The 24,901-nt window shown below is 38.2% G+C and overlaps 1 protein-coding gene across 6 annotated transcripts in view; it reads left to right on the forward strand.

The window, feature by feature from the left end:
- The first annotated feature begins 2,862 nt into the window (after positions 1-2,862).
- pogzb (pogo transposable element derived with ZNF domain b) overlaps positions 2,863-24,901 on the forward strand; it is a 161,265-nt gene continuing 139,226 nt past the window's right edge. For all 6 annotated transcript variants that reach the window (XM_028793933.2, XM_028793935.2, XM_028793939.2 and 3 more), the window contains exon 1: positions 2,863-2,994. The gene's annotated coding sequence lies outside the window, so the exon portion shown is untranslated. The remainder of the gene's footprint in view (positions 2,995-24,901) is intronic.

The following is a 24,901-nucleotide window of genomic DNA, read 5'->3' on the forward strand; positions in this document are numbered from 1 at the left end:
TTCTTCCACATCTACTCCTCCTCACAAGCTTTGTCTTTCTTCCTCCCGACATGGAAGGACTCCAGGTGTCCAACAACCTTCTTCCGGCAGGGCTTCCAGGTGTGGCGAAGTGCTGCCAAATAGGGCTCAGTAAACATCCAGGCTCCCCCTGGTGGTGGTGGCTTCTGGCCCCAGCAGGGTTCGGCTTCCATACTGCAAACCAGTGACCCCGCTGCAAGCCATGGGGGCTGCCCTCTATCGTTCCAGGGGAGATAATGACCTGGAAAAGATCTCTCGCTCAGTCCTTCCATTGTCCTGGCCACCCACCACAACAGTTAAATCTGAATTTGTACTACAAATTATTTGTATATATATATAGCAGATGTAAAAGGTGGTGCCCCTTAAGAAGCAGTGCTGGGGCCACTGTTCTTTTTATTATACATAAACAATATGTATAAGAAAAACAACAGGCTTGGGTAGATTTGTGGATGATGAACTTTAATGTAAGTAAATGTAAAGTGTAACATGTAGGAAGTAGAAATGTTAGATCTGAATACACAATGGGAGTTCTGTAACTTGAAAGTACACCTTATAAGAAGGACTTTGGAGTCATAAAAAACTCATCACAATCTACCTTCAGACAGTGTACAAAAGCCATTAAGAATTGTAGTAGCATAATGTGTATAGTACAAGTTAGTTAGAAGAGGTTATGCTTAAGCTATACAACTCACTAGTGAAACCTGACATAAAGTACTATGTGAGATTATGTTCTCTATAGTACAAAAAAAGACATAGCAGTGTTAGAGAGAGCCCAGCAAAAATTGACTAGGTTCATTCTGGGACTGAGAAGTATGAGCTATGAGGAAAGATTGAAATAGTTAAACGTTTTAAGTTAAGGCAAACAAAGATCAAACATTGACAAGACTGAAGTATTTAAAATAATGTAGGGATTTAGTACAGTGGATATCTGCTGTTACTTTAATATAAATTCTCCATCAAGAACATGTGGAAACTTGATATGGGCAAATTTTGCACAAAATGTCCACAAACAAAGGACCGCAAACAAACTGGAATAAATTACCAAGTAGTGTATTATACCTCAGCGGGAGGAAATTTTGATGGAAGGGTCCAGAAGATGAAAGGGAAACTTTAATCTAGACACAGTTCATTACTAGAACATCAGTCCTATCTTTTATCCAAGTTAAAATATTTAGCAAAAATCAAAGTTGAAAAGTCATTGCCAAAGATCAGTATATTAAAGTCAAACTAAAACAATGTACTTGCTAACTCTCAGGGTTTAATCTAATCTCAGGTAACCAGGAAGTTTATTACACTGACTTTTAAATCACATGGGACACACTCCCAGTAATTCTTGGATACCAGAACCATAGCAACAGTAACAGTCAATCTACAAAATGGGGTCATCCATTAAAAAATAATAATAGCTGAATATTTGTAATGTTTTTTTAATTCATTTTCAATAATTTTTACGTATCAAAATTGAATTCTACGCATATTTAAATGTGTGAAAGGTGAAACTTAAACCAAAAAAGAAGCAGGAAAAAGTCAGAAATATTTAAAAACAAATTCAGATCATAAAATAGTGTGAAAGAGAGTGTAGGACTTTAGGAACCTTCAAACCTTTACTCATTGTTATTTTGGGCTGTCTATGAGAATAGGACTGGTGTGCCTGTTGCGCTGATTAGTTTGCTCTTGTCAGAATTGTTCTAATGTTCAAGACAGGCAGTAAGATTCAGTTTTAAAATATTTGATATTTCTTACCCTATGTGTACCATCAGAATTCATCCTACACCTTTTCTCGGTATGCTTGTGTGTCTCATCCTTTCTTTCCCAGTGGTTCCTCTCTCAATCGCATTCTCATAAAGCTGCTTCTCATATTCAGTCATTTCTAAGTGTTTTGCTCGCCTCCTGTCAAATCTTTGTCTACAAACAATAGCAGTTATCTACTTTGTGGTTGTTGAAATTCTCCATTTTAACTACTTTTTGTAAAAATAATAAAATTGCCACAATAAGGAACTGAACATCACACTGCTAACATATCATATAATCATCCCTACCACAGTGCCAACAAAACAAAACTGACCAATCAGGCCAAAGCTGAACTGACCAATCATATTGCTTGCTATGCAACTGAATATTTATAAGTCTCTGCAGCCTAAAGATTTCATACAAATTATGTTAATACTAAGCATCTACTATTTTCAAATGTAACAAAATGAAATTCTAAACTAAATTTTACAACTGGCATTATGACATTTTGTACCAGTTTTCATTTGAAAATGGGCCTTTCAGAAATCAGTTACATATGAGACTATATAAAATGTCAACACTTTCAGATAATTATGTTCTTCCAAAAACTTAAACATGAGTATCAAAGTATATGTTTAAAACCATGCAAAAATTTTGAAATGGCCACCATTCACTTGGTGCCATAACTATACTTATAGTTTCAAATTACTATTTACAAGTAATCTAACTTAAAAAGTTAATAAAAAGTTAGTGGTAATGTAAATTATAATTATAATAATAGTTTTGAACTAATTAAAAGTATTTTTATAGGTTTACAGATCATTTGAGCAAAATGGCGTAAAATGACAAGTGGTATGGTTGTTTAGGCCTTTATATTTTTTTAATAATGCTCTACATAATGCAAAGAATCAATACAACCATATATTACTTATAACTGAATGTGTTTGCTTGTCTATTTGTCAATCATTTAATACTTTCTGTGACTGAATATTAATTGCAAAAATAACAACAAAGAAAATTGCAACCAACCTGGCAGGGCGTCCCTTTATTGATGATGTAACGCGTCTCCGCCCAATTACTGGCCTTATTATCCAATCAGAAACCGTTTTCCGGCTTCAGGAAGTGACGTTCATGTATGCTTCCACCAGTTCTCTGCAAACGACGAAAAAAAAAAAACGGCAGGGCAGGCGGTGGGGTTTCGCAACGTTTGCTTTTTTCAATTTAACGGTTTGCTGTGGCATAAAGGTAAGTTGAAGTGGTTTATACTTACTATGGGGTTTATGAAGAAAACATTGGGTAGCAAAGCTATTTAAATAGTCACACACCGGCAGGTAATCGAGCCCTCCACTAGGGTAAAAACATCACAATAAAAGCTGTGCTTGGAGCGTTCGGCTGCAGGATACCTCAAGTCTTGTGCAAAGGCTGCAACATTGCAATTAAAGCAGCTGATGTTTTATATTTATTTTATCTCAATACTATGTTCGCGTGCAAATATAAATATAAATATAGTCTGGAATAGCGGAGGAAAGCAGAAATCTTATTTTTGTTATTTTAATACAGCGCTAGCCAGCGAGAGTAATGCGGCGCGGCGGCCATGTTGGTCGTGCGTAAAGGTTTCGGAGGTCCGGGGGGACTACTTTTTTCCCACCCCTTTTATTAAAGACTTCTAGTAAAAAGTGGTGAACCCCAGTGAATGAAAATCCGTTGCGGTTGCTTCGTAGAGGTTATTGCTACTGGTTGATCTCATGTCTAAGTCATGTTTACCCCTTTCCAGTGTGATGCTGTGGCAATGGCCATATATCCGCAAAACGCGTGCGACTATCAGTGAGCTAGTATAAAGGATCGCACAACTTAAAGCACGTTTTGATGTAAAATAGTTTCCAATGCATCCAATGGGTTTAAATTTTACCTGGAAATTACAGGCGTTTAATTATCAAAGACCTGACGTCAGATGCGCTGATGTTTGAGGTATACGAAATTAATTCAGCAGTCTTATGGTCTAAGCAAAAAAGCATAAAACAATGCTGGCTGATGTTATAATGTAAAAAATGCCCACGTTGGTATGTTTTAAACGGTTATCTGTTGTACTTACTAACCAGCGGTGGTTCTTAATAGCAATAATATTAACACAGATGCTTTCCACCTGTTTTTTTAAACAATGAATGAAGATTTTGGATTTTGCATTTAGGTGTATGTTATTCGTGGGTGCCTGATGGATTACTATAATTTGTATAAAACCCAGTTTATAAAAATCAATTATTTCAAGTTTTAAATTGTTTGCCCGCCGCACAGTATTTTTGTTAGTTTAAAATTATTTTTTGCTGGTAACTCTTAGAAGCAATGATTGTGAAAATAGTGTAAACTGGCAATCTAGGCATTACACTTTAACAATGAGTATTCATGGTAGTAGAATGCTATATTCACATACTGTGGGGTTAATTTATGGTACACATTTGGTCAGCATCCAGTTGATATGAGTGGATTTATATTGTAGCTCTTTGCTGTCATTGTCATTTTCGTTTTCCTCGTGTGCTTCCACGTGTGTAAACAGTAGTGCAACAGAGTTATAAAGCTTAAAGTGCATGTGTTGATCCGACCTGATTTGTTTTTGGCAGCATTAAGAACTAGAATTATATGAATTTTTTTTACAGTATTAACCATGCACATACAATTTTTGATAGTAAAGGTTACTCCTTCATGATACTAGTTTGCTTTTCATTGTACTTTGATTGAAGAAAAATAGGACACAAAGGCTTTCACAGTTCCTTTCAGCATGGCTACTTTTAAAGTAAATTGTAATCTTGATGTTAATCATTTTGTTATTTGGTGTCCATGCTCATCATTTTTAAAATTACAAGTAGATGGTATGTATTGAAAAAGAGGTTAAACCTTATTTTATTACATTTGTTTGATTTGCTGTTGGTACAGATTTTTGTAATAGGTGGTGAGCAAAACACCCTATGAAAAATGTATACATGCTTAAAAAAATAACTAGCTGTCTGTCTGTATTCAAAACACTGTTTTAAGTCTCGTAATCAGAGTACTGGTCATTCTCAGAATAGTATCTTCTTTGGAGTGATTGTTATGGAAGTATAGATACCAACTTTAGTTAAATTTTGCAGTCCAAAATTGATTGATACATATTGCTGGGATTTAAATAATTTTTCCTCCATGGTGATCATTTTCAAAATGACATGAAATACATTAGAAAGCAATATTTTCAGTTTTACCATTGTTTGGAATTGAATCTCTACAAAAGTGATTGTGAGCATGAGAGTGAAAAAAGTGACCCAGTAAAGTTACTATCCTGAAGTTTAATTTGATGTCTATGATTTCCATCATATTAATGTTTTCTGATTGTTACAGTCCGTCTTGTTAAAGGTGTTAATCTACTTTAAATATAGGAAAGTGTTTAGATTTTTTTTTTTTTTTTAGACAATTAAGATGAAAAAATTTTTTTTTAAAGTAGCAAGCGAGAAAGGGAAAACGTCTTATAAGAAGGTTGTTCGGCACACATTCAAAGCTCATGATTAATATCAATACTGTATCCTGTAGGGAGCTTATGATCTTATACAGATCGTGATGAATCGGCACTTGGTGCCCAGAGGAGCTACCAAGACATGAAAATATGACACTTGGAACTTGCACTCCCACACACCAACATCTAGAGGAAGCCCACAGAACAACACTTTGTCTTAGGGTGTCTTAGTGGATCTCTGAATATTAAATATTACTAGCCATGTGTGCCCAACTACGTTGCGTGTGTTAAAGTTGTCTGTGAAGGGCTGCCTGTTTAAACGCGGCTGCCAGTCGTGAACTGGGCCCTTCGTCGCACAAAATTACAAAACAAAACCCTTGGACATTGATTCGATAGGAACTGCCTACTCGGAATCACTGTCCGAATAGTAATTATGTGGTGGTGGAGGAGCATTTCTGCTTCTCTCCTTTCACAGTCCGTCTCGTTTTCATAACGCTGTCGTTTCCTCTCACGATCTCTTCTCAACCTTTCTCCAATCTCGCAGATTGCTTTGTGGCAATCCAAAGAGTAAGAAAGAACCAATGCTTCTTTCTTGAACTCCAAACGCCGACTGATGGAAAATCACAGAATTGTGTCCGACTTATATACTCTGACTGCCGACTCCAATAAGTGGGTGAACATTCGATTTGGACGAAGTGCTGCCAACGACGGTCGATAGAAACACAAAAAACCACAGTCTCGACAACGAAGCAGGTGTCGTCGCCAGATCTAAACACAAAGAGTGGTATCGACAGTGTTTGTAAACAAAAGTAACAACCAAGGTGTTGTGTATTCAGCCAGTACAAACAGCACGTAGTCTCCTTTAGTTCAATCCTCTTTAATCACCACACTCCAACCTCATCCAGTGATCCTCCCCCTCACTTCCTCTCCTCCTCCATCACTACTGCCCTCTACTGAACACAGCAGGAACACCACACAAGGCAGTGAATTCGCAGACAAACAAAGATCAAGATCCAAATGAAGATTATATATAAAGATTTTTAGGTTAGGAATCATTACACTGGGTGCAGGCAGCAGTGGAATGACTTTGTCCATAGGTAACCTAGAGTTTCCACCTTTCACCTCTTTTGGAACCTTGGTCATTTTTGGCACATTTCAACATACAATTCAAAAATAGTATCTCCTACCCTCATACCTAATCACCTCTGTTTTCTTTAACTTTAGCTTCTACAAAATTGAGATTGTTTTGTAAGTGCATGTTTCCATATTCCCCTGCTTTCCCAGTTAATGTTTAGGATAAAATAAAAGTGTTAAAGCTTTCAGGTGCTTTCCCATGCATTGAGATGGAAAAAAAATTACTTGTATCAACTTTAAATCAGTGTGCTTTTATTTGTATATTTATCTAAGATAGTAAAAAATTGAGTTTTATGCTTCATTTTACAATATATATGCGTAATAAATATGCAATAGGAATATTAATTAATAAGGCAATTAGGCATATAGATAACAGCCACATACTAATTACAGATTCACTCCAGGCTACTAGTACAAATAGTATTTGAAAAAGAAGTGTGCATGTATTTCATAAGAAAAAAAAAAGTTTGTTGTTTTTATGTATTGTGGGTGTCACTGAGGACAGACAGGCATCCTGGCTGGATGATGGCATGACTTCATGATACAATGGGAGGTGCCAGGGGATGGACAAGCAGAAGCAGTTCCACTCTTCATATGTTACGTGGCAGTGGTCCACTGGACGCACTCCAACTTGGACACCCGCAGAGCTTCATGGGAACAGGAGTCTGGAAGTGCATCCCTGCTCCCTAAGGCAGCGGGCTCTTTTTATAGTGGACCCGGAAGAGCTGTTGGTGACCTGGCATGACTTGTGGGGTGTACTTTCAGGTTGTTTAAGAACCAGAGTAGTCCTCGCATGACAACACCCCCCTTGCTGCACCCAAGGACCCCGGCAGGGCTGCATTTCCGACTTTAATAAAAAAAATCTTTAATAATTGGAATGCCATTATAAAGTGTGGCCGGGCATGTTACAGCATGTTTCAATTTTCTTTTTGTCTCCCTTTAATTTATTTAAAGGTACTATTTACTTTAATCAAACCATGTAATTTAATTTTTACTCTTTATAACTGTTTGCTTTTTTAATTGTTTGTTCTAAATTTTTCTTAGTGTAATCTTACCATGCCATGAAGAAGGAACAGTTGGCTCCTGAAACATGTTGACAGTTTTTATATTTAATTCCCCTCTGTACACTGTTTTTCAAATAATTTCTTTTTATTCAAAAATAATTGATTTATTTCTGGTTTGGCTTAATTAATGTATTTACATATATTTTCTGTGTATCATGAAGTGACATATATAATGTATTACTTTTTTTTTTTTTTTTTTAAGAACTGTGGACACTTTTCTCTTCAACTATTATGATATGATTAGGGATACACTGGTATGGGAATACTAAGCAGATCCTTATGTCAAACAGTGCCTGTGTAAATGTCTGACAAAAAAATATAAATTTTTCAATTAAACATTATTTTTCACTTAAACGATTCAATATCGATTCTTAGTCTCGTTTAAAATTGCGAATCTCTGTCCTGCTCGATTACTATATTTAGATTTTTGCTTATCATCGTTTTTTGCGTTCAGTCCAGTAGATGTTGCTAATGTGCCTGTTAAGGTTTTCTATGGAAAAATCACCTTACTGTTTTGCATAAAATGGTATGTGCTCCCGAACTGAAATCAGCGCCTTCGACACTTAAATCAGATGTGTGAATTTACTATGGGTTCAAACAGAGCGTCAGAAAACAACAACTGGATAAAAGCAAAGCCATATGTAAGCTGTGCAACTCACATTAAATATATTGTAACACAACAGATTTTGAGAAATCATTTATCCTGACGTCACCCATAAACATTCTACACTAGAGATGGTGCTTAGATCCAAGCTTCTATTTAACTTGCCTCATGCCCAGAAAATAACAGAATTTATAGCAATTTTAGTAGAGATAAGGTACCATACAACTTTGTTCAAAACAAGGGCTTTTGACAAATGACACAGGTTTTGGAACTGCTGTATGCTATACCAACCGGAACGCAACAACAACAACATTTATTTATATAGCACATTTTCATACAAAAAGTAGCTCAAAGTGCTTTACATAATGAAGAAAAGAAAAATAAAAGACAAAATAAGAAATTAAAATAAGACAACATTAGTTGACATAAAAAAGGAGTAAGGTCCGATGGCCAGGGTGGACAGAAAAAACAAAAAAAAAAAACTCCAGAAAGCTGGAGAAAAAACTAAAATCTGTAGGGGTTCCAGGCCACGAGACCGCCCAGTCCCCTCTGGGCATTCTACCTAACATAAATGAAATAGTCCTCTTTGTAGTTAGGGTTCTCACGGAGTCACTTGATGCTGATTGTCATACAGACTTCTGGCTTTTAATCCATCCATCATTGTTGGAACATCATGGCGCTTTGGGTAGATGGTGAAAAGGACACCGGAAAAGGAAACAGAAGAGAGAGTAGGGGTTAGTACAGATTTTGAATGAATAGTTATTATAATGAATTGGATATACAGAGTATCAGGATTTAATTAACAGTGAAGTTATGAGAAGGCCATGTTAAAGTAATGTGTTTTCAGCAGTTTTTTAAAGTGCTCCACTGTATTAGCCTGGCGAATTCCTGTTGGCAGGCTATTCCAGATTTTAGGTGCATAACAGCAGAAGGCCGTCTCACCACTTCTTTTAAGTTTTCCTCTTGGAATTCTAAGGAGACACTCAGTTGAGGATCTGAGGTTGCGATTTGGAATACAGTAATCCCTCGCTACTTCGCGGTTCACTTTTCGCGGATTCACGACTTCGCGGGTTTTTAAATACAAGTGATTGCCCGCCTATCGCGGAAGTTATGTTCCAGACCCATGAGCAACAGAAGAAAATCCGCGATATAGAAAGACCATATAAATAAACATTTTTATAGTTTAAGCCTTAAAATACCCATCCCACATGCTTTAAACACATGTAAACTTATAAAACACACTTTGTTAACACATATGATATGTGGATGTCGGGCTAAGGATATGAGTAACATGTCACTATTATAAAACATTTTAACTTCACGCAAGGCAAGACAAGACAGTGAGACAGGAAAATAGGTGCTGTATAGGCTTTTAAATTATTGACACGCAGAGCAAAGCCAGCACAAAGTCCACTTCTCCTTAGCGTTCATTCAGCTCCCCACCCCCTTGACAATGCGAAGTGGCAGGAGCGTACTGCGCCTCCGGGGAGGGGGGTTTGAGCAAACGTGCGTTCAGCCCTCACACTCCCCCACTCCTCCTCCTCCTTCCGAACGCGCAGAGCGACAAGCAGGCATTTTGCCAGAAGCAACACAAAGTCCACTGAAAACAAACGCGTGAACTAATTTCTCAGCATCTTTCAATGATATAAGAGGTTTAACTTTTGCTATGTTTCTTAAGTGGAAAAAATGCTGACCTAGTGATCTGATTAATATGCGATTTAAAATTTAGATTACAGTCAACAGTTACCCCTAAGCTTTTTACCTCCGTTTTGACTTTTAATCCTAATGCATCCAGTTTATTTCTAATAGCCTCATTGTATCCATTATTGCCAATCACTAAGATTTCAGTTTTCTCTTTATTTAATTTGAGAAAGTTACTATTCATCCATTCTGAGATACAAGTTAGACATTGTGTTAGTGAATCAAGAGATTCGGGGTCATCAGGTGCAATTGATAAATACAGCTGTGTGTCATCAGCATAGCTGTGGTAGCTCACGTTGTGTCCTCAGATAATCTGACCTAACGGAAGCATGTAGATTGAAAGAGCAGCGGACCCAGGATAGAGCCTTGTGGAACACCACATAGGATATCATGTGTCTTTGAATTATAATTACCACAACTAACAAAGAATTTTCTCCCTGCCAGGTAGAATTCAAACCAATTTAAGACGCTGCCAGAGAGGCCCACCCATTGACTAAGGCGATTTCTAAGAATATTATGATCAATGGTGTCAAATGCGGCACTCAGATCTAAGAGGATGAGAACAGATAAATGACCTCTGTCTGCATTTACCCGCAAATCATTTACTACTTTAATGAGCGCAGTTTCTGTGCTGTGATTTGTTCTTAAACCTGACTGAAATTTATCAAGAATAGCATGTTTATTAACTCTTTTAGGGCGGATGTCGACTTTTGTCGACAGGAGGGGTTGAGGGCGCATGTCGACAAAAGTCGACATCCAGGGATAGAGGGCGACAATCAGCTGTTAATGGCGACAAATCTCACTGTCACGTCACAGGCATTCCCTCTGTGCTTGGAGGAATGCTAGACTCGTTGACTCGGCAAATAAACCTTGCGTGTGCGTGAGTTGCGAAATGTAAACAGGTAAGATGGCACCGACATGTGAAAAGGCAGCGAAGCAAGTGCAGAAAAGAAAAACACTCGCATTATGCGCATTTGCGCATTATCGCGGAGTCGGACTCTTGATTTTTCAGAATCGGACTTTATTGGCAGTGATCAGGAGATCGAGCAAGAGAGTTAGAAGCAGGCATCAGCTGATCAGACACCAGCCGATGCCGCGCCAGCGGATCTGCTGCCAGTTGCGTGCCTTCGCGCAGCCGATGCATCTACGGCAAGGTTCGCATGGGATAAATACACAGACATTGATCCGTTGAGAGCCGATATGGCTACCGGAGTTTACAAGACGGCATGGCTTGCTGTTGGACACGACAGATCACCAGCTGCTGTACTTCAGGCTGCTGTCTCCTGATGCTGCTTTTCAGCTACTGTCAGACGAGACAAACAGGTAGGCAGAGATTTTTTTTGAATCGCGGGCTGCGTTTGCATCGCATTCTCGTTTTTCAAAGTGGAAACCCACAACGAAAGACGAGATGAAGCGCGCTGTGGCATTACAAATAGAGATGAGACAGAATTGGTGATATAACTTCAGGGAGCATTGGTCCAAACGTGTTTTGTCCCCTGGTGGCTTAGGTACGTGCTGCTGCAAAGTTTTATTCACTTCTGTAATAAACAGAAGCAAATCCCATGGGGTGAGCCAGGCTATAATGCCATACATAAAGTTCATAAAGTTTCAGAAGATGAAAAGAGATGACAATACGGTTTTCATGCTGGCAGAAAACTTGGTGGCAGTGGCATGGCATGATGGCAAATGGGTGACTTGTCTCTCTACAGTACACACTAACAATATATGTTAGAAAGTGCAGCAACAGACAATTGAAAAATAGGCACCAAAGCAACACGTATTGTAAGGAGTGCAATGTGGGAATGACTGAAATTGGCTGCTTTGAGCGAGATCAGACTTTGCTGTGTAAAATGTATGTGAAATCATAGAGTATGCAGGCTCATGCAACATGCAAGACAGTAACATTTGTCAAAAGGAAATATTTTTTGTTGATTTGATATGTTAAACAATTGCTTTGTGTTCTTTTTTTAAAAAATGTTAGTTTTTGGAAAAATATTCAGCCCTGGGAGAAAAGAAACAAAAAAAAAATTAGCCCTAAAAGAGTTAAGGTGCTCATTTAACTGCATAATGACTGCCTTCTCTAGAATTTTACTTAAGAAAGGCAGGTTAGAGATGGGTCAATAATTTTCAAGAGCAGAGGGGTCGAGATTATTTTTCTTAAGTAGGGGTTTAACTACAGCAGTCTTAATGACTGGCAAATGACTGGAGTTACTGTACCTAGACTTTATGAAGTTCTTAACGAAGAGAGTAGCCCTAATTTGTGACAGCTGGATATCCAGGGTAGCATATTCCTTTTTGATAATCGCATATCACTACATTTAAAAACTATTGGGCATCTGTCGTGGATTTGTTGCGGGTAAGAGTGCCACATGCCAGTTACACAAGGAGCAGCCTCACTGCCTATATGCAGAGCTGCTGAGATGACTGGCTGTTCCAAAAACCTTTCTATCTTTTTCAATATGCTTTTTCATCATGTAACCGCATCGGTCCCAAGTTTAGAATTGTACAAAGACATGACTTCCTGTGACTAATTCAGTATTATTTTAAATGTCACATAGAGGAATACATTTGGAAAACAGTTTAGTAACAGTTTAATTGAAGGGTTCTACATGTAGATGTATAACATATGGTAGACTACTGAATAACATAATTATTATTTAAGAAGCAATATTTGATTATTTTATATTATTCACAAGATTATGTAGATGTAATTTAAAGTAGATGCCATTGCATTGTATTAAAACAAGGAGTCCTCATAATATGTGTGGATTCTGATGTGATAATACATAATATGTTAGTTGAATGACAATGAATTGTAATGAGTGCACGGTTGTGAAAAAGTGTTTTTTTTTCCTTCAAGAGCAATGATATTTTGTTCTACATGTTGCAAATGTTGATGTTAACAGTTCATTACTAATCAAGTATTGATTATTAAATGGCATTAAATTCTAATGCATATGTTATGAAGTCACTATGTAGACACCCTTTAAGTAAAGTGTTACTGAAATTTGTCACATTATGTTAATGTTCTCCAGGCATTGTTAAGCGATCTCTAAAAAAGTCTGCCCTTCAGATATATCAGTACACGCTAATTAATTCGAGATAAAATCAATATCAAATTGGAACATTTTGAATCGAAACCGAATCAAATCAGTACATCAGTACTAATACCCAGCACTACTGCCAATGCAGAAACAGACATATAAAAAATACCCATAAAAATTTGACTTGAACTCTCTAGATGAGTTACAGAGAAATGTAATATTTGTATAACATTTAACTTTTGCAAACTATCTACAATCATTCAAATAAATGGCATCTGCCACATTTACCTGGTTAAATTTCCTTATATGGAAAATTTATGGAGAACTATAATGTATGTAAAAAAGATAATATTGTTGGTGATTTCAAAACACAGTGAATACAGTCATTGATCAATTTTTCCAGCTTTTTCCAGCTATGCCTCTTTTTGTTTCAGAGGCCAAAGGACTTTATGTCCTTGCGTATCATTTTAACAGTAAATAAACTGGAGGTCTGTGGCCTTTGTGTTTTACAAAGAAAACATCTACATATATTAAATGTTTATTTGTAATAGTATATTTTGTCTCCTTAAAAATAATTTATGCAGCCAATTGCATTTATTTCTTTTTATACAAAATCTGCAATGTGAATTTGAATGAATATAAGGGACCTACTAAGTTAACACACAAAACAGAACACAAGGCAGAAAGGTATAGGCTATAGATAGCTCAATGGCTAGATGAAAAGAAGACTTATTATGTCCAAATCTTATTGAAGAATTTCATCCTGAAGGGTTATCAACAGAAGAAATGAGTACACAGGCAAGCCTAGCAGAGAGAAACGATGTATTTAAATGAATTAACGTAAAAATTGTCGATCGGTTACATGGCAGATTGGTTAAATGCGTATCAATTGACTATTCTGAAACAGTTGGTGATGATGGTGCGGAAGAGGAAAACATCCACTTACAATATCCCATAGAATGCCTACAACCATTAACACTGTCTGGTCTTCCACTGGCCGAATTACTGTTGAAAGAAGAATGTATCATAATGTTATTGCGTAATTTATGTCTGAGAGTTGGGCTGTGCTATAGGACAAGATTAGTTGTATTCAAAGTTGGTTGAACAATTTTGACATGTAAAATTTTAACATGCGACAAGAAAGGTAATGTAGTACATGTTCCATGGATAACATTAGACACCAAAGGAGATCTTGATATGCCATTCGTATTAAAACATTTACAGTTTCCTGTTAGAATAGCTTTTGCTATGACAATTAACAAATCACAGGGACAAACATTCGAAAAAGTCTGTATTAGACAGAGAAACTATATTCACTCACGGGCAGTTATGCGTTGCGCTGTCACAATGTAAATCCAAACATGGAATCAAAATTCAGTGTGATATTGACGAAATGTTGTTTTAACTGAAGTTTTACAAAAAAAAGTATAAGTTTAAAAAGTATTTGCGTGTTAATTTCAAAGCCAAACAGAACGAAAATGTATAACGCAACATGAAATTTAATTTTCTTTCAATTTATTATTACGTTTTAATTTTTTAATTACTCGCGGTAATGTAAAATTGTTATTTTCATGGGAATTGTTACATATGCATAGTAGAACTAACTATCTGTTTAAATTGTACATCCGCTTCCCCATACGCAAGCGGCAGATCCATGAAGTGGCTAATGCGTATTGCCCGCCAGGGCGCTAGTAGTAATAAATAGAAATAAAACCCTTAGTAACACTTCTGGCTCATGTTGTGCAATTAACACACACCCACCCACACACACTTTCATTAAAAACAACAGTTTTCAATAAATTAACTAAACTCATAATTTTGCTTGACCTGGAAGTACTTGCCTGGCCTGAAGAGTTGGAGTTGGCAAGAAGGAAGGCAACACTCAACTGGAGGAGGGTAGTGCGGTGGTGAGAGGTGAGGTGATGAAAGGAGAGACATTGTGTCTTCAGATTTGAGATTTACTAGTGCCCTGTTTCTATTACTATGTTAGGGTCCTATGGAATCAGTTTTATTTTTTTCACGAATTCCATTTTTTTTTTTTTTTTGATTTTCCGTTTTCACCGTTTTATTTTTCCTTGATTCAGAATTTTTTACATTTTTTTTCTTTTTTACTGTACGAAAGTAGGAACAAGTACAACAAGACAAACAATAATGAAATGGCACTTTACATTCCTCTTAATGAAACCGCAAACTAGCACAACTAAACCTTATTTTCCTGTTCCATTCATGAGGTAGGAGCCCAGATCCTCCATGATGCTGTATGCTGAAATTGCATTAGGACAGAATTAAAAGAGTGACCCGCTTTTAAGGGCTTGTTACCTCTGAGGAAAATCCTGCTCTTCTGCCCAGGTTTGTAGGTGCTAAGTTTATAACGGAAGAGTCAAATGTGGACCTTGCGTGCCTCGTCACCTCGAGGCAAAACATTTATTAAATCCCACTAACAACCAGTGCCGTTCAATAATAACATTCTTCTACGGGAAATACTGTTAATACCGGTTAAATACCTGTATAATTTAATTGGTTAAATGATTCACAGTAAATACATCATGTACAATAAGAACTGCCTACATAGAAGAGTTATCATACAGCCAAATGTTTACTCACCTATCACTATGATAACTGTGTGGTCTCGGCTATCATTGGTTTCATCAACTACAACATATATTTTCTTGCCACAAATCTTTCGAAGAATGGCGTCCATATGTTGTTCAAAGACATGGAGCAAATGAGTTTGACAAAGACTGCTCTCATTTTCTGGCAGTGCGACTCCTTTTTTACAATGCTTAATAAAGAAAGGACGCATCTTTGTCATTTTTTCGAGCGGTATGTCTGACTCACATGGACACAAACTGGCGTCTTGCATCTGATGATTTTGTTGTTTCCTCTGTTGTTTGCTGAAGGGGAACATTTTTTGATCTTAATTTCTCCTTTGTTTTTGAGATGGGTTTTAGTATCTTTGTGTCCAGTCTATGGTATGCTGGCAAAACTTGTAGAAAACTTGTCCAGATTTGTAAAACTTGCCGGGATATTGGTGCGCCCTCAATTTTGCAGTTAAACTTAGTTAGGGCATCTGATACTGCTCACTTCAATATTTCTGTCTCGTGCGGCCAGCTAATTCTCATGCCTTTAACACTAGAATTACCAAAGCTTATGAAAAAACTCTTAAACACAGCCCACCTTAAATCCGTTTGCACCTCCGTGTCACCGTCTTTTGTGTTGTAAATGTGTCGATAAGCACAAGCAGCAAACAGCCTACTGCCCCATCCTCCCACTGCTGCAGAAATGGCAAAAAGTAATGCCCTGGTCCAAATCTGGGAGGAGATCCCCTAGGACTCCATCTGTCATCTCATTAGAAGTATGCATACAAGTACGTGCGGGCCAAAAAAAACTACTGAGTATGATTTTGAGTTGCTGCAATGAAATTTCGGCAAAATGGACTAGCCTGCCACATCATTTTTTCACTTTGATTTTTGGGGTGTCTTTGAATTCAGCCCTCTGTAGGTTGATAATTTTCATTTCCATCAGATGATGTGGCATCGTTTCATTCCTAACACATTACCCAGTCTATATCCGTATAGATATCCAGCATGAATTCAGCCCTCTGTAGGTTGATAATTTTCATTTCCATCAGATGATGTGGCATCGTTTCATTCCTAACACATTACCCAGTCTATATCCGTATAGATATCCAGCATGAATTTTTTTTCCCCATCAACAACTGATGTCTTTTCAAAGTGTTCCTTAAATTGTTTTGAGCAGTTATATCTCTAACCATAAGACCTTTTTCCACTTGGCATCAGAATCTTCAAGGTGCGTTCTGGCAAAGCTCAAACGAGCCTTAATGTGGCCTTTCTTAAGAAGTGGCTTTTTCCCTTGCGACCCACCCGAACAAGCCACAATTCTGAAGCACTTGTGAAATTGTTGTCACATGCACACAATGACCACTCTTTCCCATAAAATCCTGTAACTCCTTCAAAGTGGCCATTGGCCTCTTGGTAGCCTCTCTTACCAGTTTCCTCCTTGCTCAACCATCCAGTTTGGAGGGAAGGCTGGATCCAGGGAGGGTCCTAGTAGTACTAAACACAAAGGAGGAGGACTCGCTCTCTATGTTAATACACGGTGGTGTCACTCTGGACATGTTAACGTCAAAATCTCCACTTGCTGCAGGGATATCGAACTGTTGGCCGTAAGTTTACGTCCCTACTATTTGCCCAGAGAGTTTGGACATGTCATTGTTGTTATTGTATTCATTCCTCCTCGGGCAGACGTGGAGTCAGCGAGTGACATCATCCATTCCGCTGTTGCTAAGTTACAAACGCAGCACCCTGAGGCGCTTGTGCTAATCGCTGGAGACTTTAACCATGTGACGCTGGACAAAACATTGCCTGCATTCTCCCAGTATGTGGACTGTAACACCCGGGGAAATAAGACTATTGATTTACTGTATGCAAACGTTAAAGACGCATACAGCGCCACCCCGCTGCCTGTGCTTGGGAAAGGAGATCATAACCTGGTTCAGCTTCAGCCTCACTATAAACCAAAAGTTAGAGTCCTACCTGTAACCACACGATCATTCAGGAAGTGGACCCCGGAGGCTGAGAATACTCTGAGAGAACTTTTTGGAACTACAGACTGGGATATCCTGCAGGGATCTCATAATGAGAACATTGAGGAAGTTGTTGACTGCACTACTGATTACATCAACTTCTGTATGGACATTGTAGTTCCAGTAAGAACAGTACGCTGCTATGCTAACAACAAGCCATGGATTACAAGTGACATCAAGGGCCTTTTGAATCAGAAGAAAAGGGCTTTTAAAGACGGTGATCAGCATGAGCTCAAGTGCGTGCAGAAGGAACTCCGAGTCCAACTCAGGGCGGCGAAGGAGCAGTACAGGAGAAAGCTGGAGCAGAAGTTGCAGAATAACAGCATGAAGGAAGTGTGGGATGGGATGAAGATCATCACTGGCTGCAGCTCGAAGCGGGGGTACCACCATTGAGAGAGACGTGAAGAGAGCAAACCAAATGAACAACTTTTTTAACAGGTTTGACCACCCTAACCCACTCTCACTCTCACCTCGGAGTACTGCACCCTCCACACATCCTTCTGCTGATACCAGCATAGGAAAAACATCCCCACCCATAATAACAACAGCGCAAGTGAGCAGAGAGCTGAGGAGACTTCGTGCCAGCAAAGCAGCGGGTCCAGATGGAGTATCGCCACGACTGCTGAAGGTCTGTGCATCGGAGCTGGGGGGTCCTCTACAGCGCATCTTCAACCTGAGCCTGGAACAGGGGAGAGTCCCGAGGCTTTGGAAAACATCTTGTATCACCCCAGTCCCAAAGGTATCACGTCCTAGTGAGCTGAATGACTTTCGGCCTGTTGCTCTGACATCACATGTGATGAAGACCATGGAGAGGCTGCTGCTTCACCACCTTAGGCCACAGGTTCAACACGCCCTTGACCCTCTGCAGTTTGCATATCAGGAGAAGGTGGGAGCGGAAGATGCCATCATCTATATGCTACACCGATCCCTCTCTCACTTGGACAGAGGCAGTGGTGCTGTAAGAATTACGTTTCTAGACTTCTCTAGCGCCTTCAACACAATCCAACCTCTGCTCCTTAGGGACAAGCTGACAGAGATGGGATTAGATTCATACCTAGTGGCATGGATCGTGGACTATCTTAAAGACAGACCTCAGTATGTGCGTCTTGGGAACTGCACGTCTGACATTGTGGTCAGCAACACAGGAGCGCCACAAGGGACTGTACTTTCTCCGGTCCTGTTCAGCCTATATACATCGGACTTCCAATACAACTCGGAGTCCTGCCATGTGCAAAAGTTCGCTGATGACACTGCTATCGTGGGCTGTATCAGAAATGGGCTGGAGGAGGAGTATAGGGACCTAATCAATGACTTTGTTAAATGGTCCGACTCAGACCACTTACAACTGAACACCAGCAAAACCAAGGAGCTGGTGGTGGATTTTAGGAGGCCCAGACCCCTCATAGACCCAGTGATCATCAAAGGTGACTGTGTGCAGATGGTGCAGACCTATAAATATCTGGGAGTGCAGCTGGATGATAAATTAGACTGGACTGCCAATACTGATGCGCTGTGCAAGAAAGGACAAAGCCGGTTATACTTCCTTAGAAGGCTGGCTTCCTTCAACATCTGCAATAAGATGCTGCAGATGTTCTATCAAACAGTTGTGGCGAGCGCCCTCTTCTACGCAGTGGTGTGCTGGGGAGGCAGCATTAAGAGGAAAGATGCCTCACGCCTGGACAAACTGGTGAGGAAGGCAGGCTCTATTGTTGGCATGGAGCTGGACAGTTTAACATCTGTGGCAGAGCGAAGGGCGCTCAGCAGGCTCCTATCAATTATGGAGAATCCACTGCATCCACTAAATAATGTCATCTCCAGACAGAAGAGCAGCTTCAGCGACAGACTGCTGTCACTGTCCTGCTCCACAGACAGATTGAGGAGATCGTTCCTCCCCAAACTATGCGACTCTTTAATTCCACCAGGGGGGGTAAACGTTAATATTTAACATTATACATAGTTATTGTCTTTTTTTTTTTTTTTTTTTTTTTTTTTCACCTGTATTATTATCATTCTTTAATTTAATATTATTTATTGTATCAGTATGCTGCTGCTGAAGAATGTGAATTTCCCATTGGGATTAATAAAGTGTCTGTCTGTCTGTCTGTCCATCTATCTATCTATCTAAACACTTTCCACTTCTTTATTATGGACTTTACTGTGCTCCTTGGGATTGATAAAGCCTTTGAGATTTTTTTTGTATCCATCTCCTACCTTATGTCTGTCCACAACTCTGTCCCTGAGATCTTTTGAAAGTGGCTTGCCTCCCATAGTCGGTTGTTTGCTGTCAGTTGCACTACCAAGGAAGGGAATGCTCCAGGAACAGCTATTTTTATGCTTCACTAATCACACTGATTACAATTGATCACAGGTTGAAGCAAGAAACCATGGTCTGCAATGGAAATGGTGGTTACTTACACCTGATTGAGTTTACAGATATTGTTCAGGAGGGGGGTGATTGTTTATTAATCTCAGTATTGCATACCCAATGCAAAGTAAAGTTGGAAAAAACATTGGTTTGTGTGTTTTCATTTAAGGCTGTAAAGCAAAAAAAAAAAAGGGAATATTTCGAAGGGGATGAATCTTTTCTATTCCCACTATATACATATACATATATATATATATATATATATATATATATATATATATATCTCTCGAAGGGGGTGAATCGTTTCTGTTCCCACTATATATATATATATATATATATATATATATATATATATATATATATATATATATATATATATATATATATATATATATAATATATATATATATATATATATATATATAATATATATATATATATATATATATAATATATATATATAAAAAAATAATATCTAAATATAAAAAATTATTTTCGCGTTTGAAACGGAAATTACGTATGACCACAGAACATATCACGTTTGAAACGGAAATTACGTATGACCACAAAACATATTATAATACACTTTTTTAAATTTCAGATACCCACAATGCCACCAAAAAAACAATTTATTGGGGAACTTGGGGAACCGTCAACATCGACAAAAAGAGTCAGGTTACACAGAGAAAGTGAGACAGAAGCACATCGAGAGAGAAGGCTCGCTGATCAACGTATACGACAATCACAATTGAGGGCCTCACAAACACCCGAACAACGTGCTGAACAGAATCGAATTCGACGGATGCAGTATTCACAGGCCACCACGTCACACAGGCGTCGGGGTCTGTATATATGCCAAGCAAAGAAGTTTAAATTTGAATCACGTGGGATGTGTTGTTCAGACGACAAGGTGAAATTAACACCTTTAAGCCATCCATCTGAACCGTTGTCTCTTATTTCTGGCACAAATCCACATTCAACTAATTTTCTACAGAACATTAGGAAATACAATTCTTGTTTTCAGATGACATCGTTTGGCACCATGGCTGCTACCGAAGAGTCTGGGTAATGTATCTTTACTTCTTAAATGTTAATGTTTTACTGTTTCATAATTTATACGCTTCTTATATGTTGTTCAAATTCTTTTATCAAAATATTTTACTGCTTAATAATTTATATTTATATGCAATGTGCTTCTTAGATATTACTTAATATTCTCATATGATAATGATGTTAACAGTGTTGTTTATATTGATTTCTATGTTATTGTAAATGGTTTTTATGTGTTGAAAAATAAAATTGATAATTAACAAACTTATTTTATAAATGCTGCATTTTATTTTTTTCCCTTGCACTCAGTGAGCAAAGCCACTGGGATATCAGCTAATATATTTATATATACAGTGTGTGTATATATAATATAATATAATATATACACACACACTAGCAGGAGTACCTGGCGTTGCCTGGGAATCTATAACTGGTGAATTTCCCAAATGAAAGAAACAGAACATAGAAATCGAATCAACATTTTTCTGATTGACATTTTATTGTAGTAGGTAATATAAGTGGTCATTTTAGAGGCTTTGGATACAGTATATTATTTGTGTTATCCTGGGGTTCCAAAAATGAACAACTTGTGAGGATTGCCCACTGTAGAACATGTTGCGTAGAGTTGTCCGTGTGAAAAGCATGGATTTTCCAAATTGATGCCTTTAACTTGGAGTGATTGCCCTTCAGCCTTACAAACGAATAGGAAATTGTAGCCTTTTGAAATCAAAGGGTAAATTATTCGGAATCGGCGGAATTTTTTGTATGAAAACATGTTGACGTCTTGCGCAAGATTTAAGACGGCCTTGAAATAGACTTTTTTGAACAGGAATTTGTAGATGTTTTTGTGGGATCGGAAGTGGACTTTTTAATGCCATGTCTTTTTTTTTTTTTGATGGTATGGGCATATTAGCGAAAAGCTGAACAATGATAATGTGTCACATGGTAGTACATGCGGAATAAGCACCAGATTGAGATGAATGTATGTTATTTACAATACGTCGGAAAGCGAGCAAATAGCACCACAAATACGCAAAGCCAGTCACACGCACTGGGTCGTTCACGTTTTACATCCATACGGCAGTTCCCCTTCACGCAATGAAAGTAGTCGGCTTTCCCATACTTGGACACTTCTGCAAGGTCTTGGCAATGTAAAGAAACATTGGTAAAGAGGGATGCACAGAGACCAAACATGTCGCTAGATGGCGCCGCCGTTAACGTTGGACATCTTGACGTCCTTCGCAATGTTTGAGACGGCATTGAAATAGACTTTTTTGTGGCATCGGAAGTGGACTTTCTAATGCTACAGTGGTGTGAAAAACTATTTGCCCCCTTCCTGATTTCTTATTCTTTTGCATGTTTGTCACACAAAATGTTTCTGATCATCAAACACATTTAACCATTAGTCAAATATAACAGAAGTAAACACAAAATGCAGTTTTTAAATGATGTTTTTTATTATTTAGGGAGAAAAAAAATCCAAACCTACATGGCCCTGTGTGAAAAAGTAATTGCCCCCTTGTTAAAAAATAACCTAACTGTGGTGTATCACACCTGAGTTCAATTTCCGTAGCCACCCCCAGGCCTGATTACTGCCACACCTGTTTCAATCAAGAAATCACTTAAATAGGAGCTGCCTGACACAGAGAAGTAGACCAAAAGCACCTCAAAAGCTAGACACCATGCCAAGATCCAAAGAAATTCAGGAACAAATGAGAACAGAAGTAATTGAGATCTATCAGTCTGGTAAAGGTTATAAAGCCATTTCTAAAGCTTTGGGACTCCAGCGAACCACAGTGAGAGCCATTATCCACAAATGGCAAAAACATGGAACAGTGGTGAACCTTCGCAGGAGTGGCCGACCAACCAAAAATACCCCAAGAGCGCAGAGACGACTCATCCAAGAGGTCACAAAAGACCCCAGGACAACGTCTAAAGAACTGCAGGCCTCACTTGCCTCAATTAAGGTCAGTGTTCACGACTCCACCATAAGAAAGAGATGGGCAAAAACGGCCTGCATGGCAGATTTCCAAGACGCAAACCACTGTTAAGCAAAAAGAACATTAGGGCTCGTCTCAATTTTGCTAAGAAACATCTCAATGATTGCCAAGACTTTTGGGAAAATACCTTATGGACTGATGAGTCAAAAGTTGAACTTTTTGGAAGGCAAATGTCCCGTTACATCTGGCGTAAAAGGAACACAGCATTTCAGAAAAAGAACATCATACCAACAGTAAAATATGGTGGTGGTAGTGTGATGGTCTGGGGTTGTTTTGCTGCTTCAGGACCTGGAAGGCTTGCTGTGATAGATGGAACCATGAATTCTACTGTCTACCAAAAAATCCTGAAGGAGAATGTCCGGCCATCTGTTCGTCAACTCAAGCTGAAGCGATCTTGGGTGCTGCAACAGGACAATGACCCAAAACACACCAGCAAATCCACCTCTGAATGGCTGAAGAAAAACAAAATGAAGACTTTGGAGTGGCCTAGTCAAAGTCCTGACCTGAATCCAATTGAGATGCTATGGCATGACCTTAAAAAGGCGGTTCATGCTAGAAAACCCTCAAATAGATAGATAGATAGATAGATCTTTATTGTAAAGCTGAATTACAACACTGCGGTGGGTTGGCACCCTGCCCGGGATTGTTTCCTGCCTTGTGCCCTGTGTTGGCTGGGATTGGCTCCAGCAGACCCCCGTGACCCTGTGTTCGGATTCAGCGGGTTGGAAAATGGATGGATGGATGGATGAATTACAACAATTTTGCAAAGATGAGTGGGCCAAAATTCCTCCAGAGCGCTGTAAAAGACTCATTGCAAGTTATCGCAAACGCTTGATTGCAGTTATTGCTGCTAAGGGTGGCCCAACCAGTTATTAGGTTCAGGGGGCAATTACTTTTCACACAGGGCCATGTAGGTTTGGATTTTTTTTTCTCCCTAAATAATAAAAACCACCATTTACAAACTGCATTTTGTGTTTACTTGTGTTATATTTGACTAATGGTTAAATGTGTTTGATGATCAGAAACATTTTGTGTGACAAACATGCAAAAGAATAAGAAATCAGGAAGGGGGCAAATAGTTTTTCACACCACTGTATAAAGTAAGGCTTGATGCAGAATTTTTAATGGATGTAAATCAAGAAGGACTGGGCTTCTACTAACTTTGAGAAAGATTTAATAGTTGAATGTAGGAAAAATAAAGAAGGGGATTTTCATTAGATCACACACACTGCCTGAGATCTCTTGAAGGATGATCACTTTGATGAAATTTTCCATGGTAAGGAATACAGATGCTCCGATCGATTGACTGTCTAAATTTTTCACTAAAGACTTGATTGGTAAATTGGCCATTCACAAAAGCTGATCTTTGCAGGCCCTGCTTTTCTAAACTTTACAATAATTTAGTTGCAGTGCTCCTTTATGACAGTAGTTGGGTCAATGTTTTTTTTTTTCTCAGCAAAACCCCTGCATTATACACAAAGAGCAGCAAGTCGAGGCTGTTTTTTATCAGATTGAGAATATTAGACTTTTACGTTAAATAAAGTGGAGTAGTAAACTGAGAAAAAGGAATCAGAAAGTCATCCCGTTGAGTTAGATAAATGGCAAGAAAAACGACTTTAGTGAATTCAGACCTTTTTATTTTGTCCTTTAAATTAAAATGGACACCAAGCTTGTTTTTAAGTGTAGTTGTCATTTTTAATTATAGAAAGAAAAGATAAAGATGAATTTGATGTGAATAAAGGATATCTTTAACTAGAGGTAATCATTCCTTTTTAAATTTATAGTAATTAAGAGTCTAACTAATAATAATAATAATAATAAATTTTATTTATATTGCACTTTATATTTATTAGTGCAGTATACTGATATTCAGTTGATTAAATTAACTGATTTTCGTTCACAATTGCTGAATCTCATAATATTGATTTTTTTTTACAATGTCTGTGTAATCTGAAGATGCGGATTAATGCTTAATAACTTTCTTGACTTGCAAAATTCACATGTTTGGTAAGGTTTTATGCATTTGGACCATTTTAATCAACCAAAGTAAAACATTCAATTAGAATAACAGAGTAAACCACAATAAACTACAACCATACAAATCTA

The sequence above is a fragment of the Erpetoichthys calabaricus genome, chromosome 2, assembly GCF_900747795.2.
Source record: "Erpetoichthys calabaricus chromosome 2, fErpCal1.3, whole genome shotgun sequence".
Classification (NCBI taxonomy): Eukaryota; Metazoa; Chordata; class Cladistia; order Polypteriformes; family Polypteridae; genus Erpetoichthys; species Erpetoichthys calabaricus.